This window comes from Symphalangus syndactylus, chromosome 1 (genome assembly GCF_028878055.3).
Source record: "Symphalangus syndactylus isolate Jambi chromosome 1, NHGRI_mSymSyn1-v2.1_pri, whole genome shotgun sequence".
In the NCBI taxonomy this organism is placed as follows: Eukaryota; Metazoa; Chordata; class Mammalia; order Primates; family Hylobatidae; genus Symphalangus; species Symphalangus syndactylus.
The window spans coordinates 136467481-136472672 of record NC_072423.2 but is presented as its reverse complement, the minus strand read 5'-3'; the positions used below and the strand labels follow the sequence as shown (position 1 = coordinate 136472672).

The 5192-nt window shown below is 48.9% G+C and overlaps 1 long non-coding RNA gene across 1 annotated transcript; it reads right to left on the bottom strand.

Annotated features, from left to right (window-relative positions):
- Positions 1-257: 257 nt before the first annotated feature.
- Positions 258-4225, bottom strand: LOC134736354 (uncharacterized). The gene is made up of 3 exons (XR_010120316.1): positions 4175-4225; positions 2336-2488; positions 258-562 (listed from the first exon to the last, which is right to left on the bottom strand). It is a non-coding gene; the product is annotated as an uncharacterized lncRNA (long non-coding RNA).
- Positions 4226-5192: the final 967 nt, after the last annotated feature.

The window sequence follows — 5192 nt, the reverse complement described above, 5'->3', positions numbered from 1 at the left end:
TTGGTTTAAGATTTAGTCTCCTTAGTCTCTCAAACTACAAGTAAGTAGGAATGCAGCCGTAGAAAGAACCTAGATTTTTGGCATTTGCCAATGTGGCTTGGAAAGCTGGTGTAGCCTCTAACTGGTTGTGTGAACTTGGGAAAGTCAGGTAACTTCTGAGAGTGTTATTTTTCTCTTCTTAGGATAAAAACACCTCAGTAGGTTATTGTGAAAATAAAAGAAAAACATGAGAAAGCACTCAGCATAGTGCTGGCACATAATAGGTATGTGTTTGGCACACAGAAGTATTAAATTTTATTGTCAACTATACATTGGTGTGAGTTTGTTAATCTTTTTTCAAACAGCTTTTAAGGGTCTGGTGATGCAGTGGTACGTGGTAAAAGTTTAGTAACTAGCTCTCTGGAAATAAAGATTCCTGTTTTTTAGAATTTGCTGATTCCCATGCTGTAAATATTCCCACCTTGGCTGATTTTAGTGTCCATTTGGAGGAGATGGGCTCAAATCACTTGTGAACAGGTATGAGACAATTTCAGCATAAAATGTTCTGGCCCATGAGTGGAATCTAGAAAAAGGAGACACATAAGGTAGAATAAGAGTCTCAGGACGTGATGGTGAAATTTTGGCTAATTCAGTATTTTGCCTCAAGCCTTTCCTTTAACGCTTAGAGTTCCTGGTTTTCTTTCTGGTTGGATTGAATCATTGACATCACCAAGAGGGTGCCATGAAGACTTTGGTATCCAAGTTATCTGCCACCGAGTCTCATATTACCACCAGAAGAGTAACTATTTGGGGAGATATATTGTCCAGATAACCTAGTTAAAATAAGGGATCATTGACAGATTAGTCTGGCTTAGATGTCACAGGTGTAATGCCCTAAAATGATGCTGCAGAACAGTGGATCTGAAAGAGTGCACCCCAGACAAGCAGCAAGGTATCACCTGGTTGTTGGAAATGAAAATTATCAGATCCCGCTCAGCCTTATTACATTGTAAATTCTGGGGGTGGGGCCCAGCAATCTGAGTTTTAACAAGCCCTTCCTAAAGAACTCCTGGTGTAGGAGAAGTTCACGAACCCAAATAGGTGGGAAGACTTCAGTGTTTGGAGCAGGGAGTGATCTGGGCATCCTGGGTATCCCAAGGGAACCTGGGGCAAAGACAAGCTGAGACTGGGCACAGTGGGTGCTGTTGGTTCCCAGCTGGAGCCCCTTCACTGATCTGGTACTTCCCTCGCCTTCTGTGGTGTGTTGGTTGCTAAGGACCCGAAGATGTTCCCTTCTCTGGAGAACTTCCAGGGCTGCATGACAATAGCTACAAAAGCCTCCCCCTTTGCTTCAAAGTGAAACTAACTCTGTGATGTAGTTCATGTTCCTAGTGGGATAGACTAAAGCCAGCCTTCAGTAGGGATGACAGTCTTGCTCACCTTCTCGCCTGCCCAATTCTGCTCCCCCCACTCTTCTCCTAAAAGCACTCCTGACGAAAATCGCCTCAGCATGAATCTTGGTCACAGGTTCTGCTTCTAGGAGACCTGACCTGAGGCTGGGTTTCAAAGTTAGACAATTCTGGGTTTGTGTCTGGACTTCCCTGACTGTTAACTATGTGACTTCAGGTTTGTTGGGTAATCTCCCTTGTCTTAGTTTCCTTAGGTGTTAAATGGAGATAATGATGCCCACTTTGCGAGTTTGCTGTGGTAATGAAAGGGACACTGTATAAAAGTCTTCAGCACAGTGCCTAGAGGGTGGTATGGACTGTCCAGAGCCTCCTTTGATCTTTCACTGACTCGCCTTTTGGCCTTGGGTATGTTAATGTTTTCAGGTTGTCTGTTTCCTTTGTAGGGACTCACCGTGTGTCTAACACCAGGCTACCTCACCAATAACTAGAAGTGAGAAATATTGGTTCAAGTGGTAAAGTACTTGGCAAAATGTGGAGTGCGGGCATAAAGCATAATGGGCACTAACCATACAACAGAAGGTGGAGATATTCGGAGAGAAGTGTGTGGGAGTTCAGAGGCTGGGAGAGGTGGGTGCTCTAGCCAGAGGCTTCCTGGGATTTTCCTCCCCCTACCCCCTCCCAAGTAGCAGCTGCACAGTGAACTTAAAGACCTTGGAAACTGCAACTTGGTTCTGCCCAAGTCTGAGGAGTCTAATAAACCTGGAGGCAAAAAAAAGGCAGGAGAGATTGGGGTGACTTCCCCCCTATGCCCTATCTTTATCCAGAGTTCCTTCTTGTCTTTGAGGTCTAGACTCAGTTGTTTCTTCACAGAAGCCTTCTCCAACCAGCCTATTTTAAGTGCCCTTCTCCATCTCATGGCCCAGTTCTACTATTTTCCCAGCACTTACCTCCACTAGGCAGTAGCTTGTCTGGGTGTTTGCTGAGGTGTGTATAGTCCGTCTCCTGTTAGAACTCCTGAGGGTAGGGGCTCAGTGTGTCCTGCTCCCTGCTTTTTCCCAGCTACACAGTAGGTCCTCAGTCAATACTTGGTCTTGGAGCCACTGGATTTGAATACATTGTTGGTAAGTGGTAAGCAGGTGCAGCCGTTTGGAAACCTCTTGGCCATGTCTATCAAAGCTGAGCAAATGCCTTCTTAAGATTCAGCAATTCCATTCCTAGTCATTTATCCACAGAAATGCAAAAGTGTCCACCAAAAGGCATGTACCAGAATGTTCACAATAGCATTTTTTGTAACAACCACAAAACTGGAAGCTACCTATATCTTCATTAAAATAGAATGAATAAACAAATTGTAGTATATTCATACAAAGAAATACTGTGTACAGCAATGAGAAACAACCATCTTCAACCATAGGCAAAAGCGTGGATGAATCTCACTAACATGCTATTGAGTGAAAACAAACCAGACACAAAAGAGCACGTTCTCTATGATTCCATTTACATAAAGTACAAAAACAGGCAAAACTAGTCCTGGTGTTGGAAGGCAGGGTAGAGATTGCCCCGATTGGTGGAAAGAGCTGAGGGGGCATTGAGAGTGCAGGTCATGTTCTGTTGCTTGGTGTGACTGCTAGTTAAACAGGTGTGTGAAGTTCGTGAACAAGCATCTAGCTGTGCACCAGGCACCTTTGATACTGCAATGAAATATCCATTACAACAATTGCATGGGGTTTTCCCCAGGACAGTGTAGCCGGTCTCAATAACATTTCCATTAAATAAGACTTGCTGGGAGCTTGGAGCCCCAGAGTTAGGAGCTCACTCCTGCAGAGATGCGCGCGGCCCCACCCTCCCTGTTATTCCGACGCACTGCCAGGCCAGCGAGGGCTCACCGGGCTGCCTAACGCGCAGCGGAGGCGACTCGAGTCCCGAGACCCGGGAGGGGCCGCCCAGCGCTCTCAGCCGGCTCGCAGAGCCAGGGCCGGGCTCAGGGAGCTTCAGAGCAAGAAACACCGAAGGTGTAAAGCCCGAGCGAGCAGCTCGAGTCTCAGTCCTGCAGTCTAAGGCGGCCCTTCCAAGCCGTGGGCGCCGGCCGTCCGTCTCCTCACCGGGGCGCCCTTTACTCGGCCACCCGGGGCACGGCCAGGGGCTTCACCGAGCCCCGGGTCCGCCGTGGTCGCGGCCGCCGGTCGCCGGGAGCCCGGAGCCGGGACGCGAGGGTTGGGGGTTGGGGATGGGTCCCAGTGTTGCGCTGAAGTTCAAAGCCCGGCACTGGCACGGGGCTCCGCCGCCGCAGCCGCTGGTCTTGGGCTCCCGCCGCGGGGAGAGTCGGGGGAGGGCGCCTGTCCCGGAGTGACCCGGCGGCGGAGGAAGGGCGGGCCGCAGGCGGCGGGCCCGGGGGACCGTGAGCGGGCGGGCGAGGAGGGGGTGAGACCGAGGTCGACAGAGTGGGGGCCCCACGAGGCCGGCGCCTGGTCGGGAAGAGAGTAGGAGATTCCCCCGCGAGCTCAGACCCGGGACTGAGGGAAGAGACACTCCTGGCGTGTCCAAGTTTTGCTCCAATGCCCTTGGTATTGAATGCATGTGTGGCGTCTATCCTGGCGCAGACGATTTGGTATTTTCAATAGGCCTAACCTCACCAGTGGCGTGCCCGGCCCGGCTGGCTGGCGGCTCCGGTCCCCAAGACCCCCCGCCTTGCACCCACCATTTACGCAGTCACCAGGCCTTTGCACTGCCCAGCGCTGGAGGGGGCGACCACAGCCTTACAGGCTCCGCGGCGGGCGGGCTCTTACCTCCTGACGTATTCCTCCTTGCGCTGCAGGGGGTACTGAGGTCAGGTGTCCGGTGGGAGGCTGGACTGTGTGTGTGTGTGTTGGGCGGAGGCGTGGGGGGAAGGGAAGTGGGGGGTAGGTTGCTGAGCCCAGAGTCTGTAACAGCAGCACCTCCCAGGTTCCACCCCCACCCACAGGGCTGGTAAATCCTCCCCTCTCCTGGGGTCTGTGTGAGAGGAGAGTACAAAGGTCAGATTGTCCAAAAGAATAGTGGGTTCTGCTGTGAGATTTAATTGTGAAGGCATCATCAAATGGCCATTGAATTTCTCGATCATTTCACAGAGGAAGACATCCTATTTTGAGTGTCTGGAAGTGATTTTAATTTTCATCTGGGCAGGTGGTGATAACTTCTGGAAACACCAAGGACTAAAAAGAAAGGAAACTGCAGAAAGTGGAGGGCCACAGAAGCAGCAGCTCATAGGCTGTTTCTCAGGGGCTTGTCTCAGCTAGTGTTCCAAGACTAGCAATCCATAAACATTGCTTGCCCTGGGGGGAAAATAAAGATTTCGCCAATACTGCATCTCTTCGATTTTTACCCATTTCCTTTACTTGGTCCTATTTTTATTTGGTCAAAGAAACACCTGTATCATATACTCAGAATTTCACCTTAATTATAAGTTAAAAAAAAAAGTCAATAAAAGACAAAATAGGAAGTGTTGAAGCACTGTCCAGAAACTATAGTAATAGCAATATAAAAAGAAGAAGGGTAATGAACTGATCTTAGCAAATTTGCTTTGCCACTAATTTGCTAGTCAAGTGACCCTATTTTCCTGACTCTGTTTCTTTAGTAAAATGTGGATGTTATCATAGGTGACCACAGATCCTGAATTTCCTTTGTGCTTGTGTGTGTGTGGGGGGGTGAGATTTAAAAATATGATTCAAATAAATTTCCATTCGCTGTATGGTTCGATATTTAATTCCCTGCCTGTTTTAAGCTGAGGAATAGATGACTGAACATACATTTCCTCATCCTAAATCC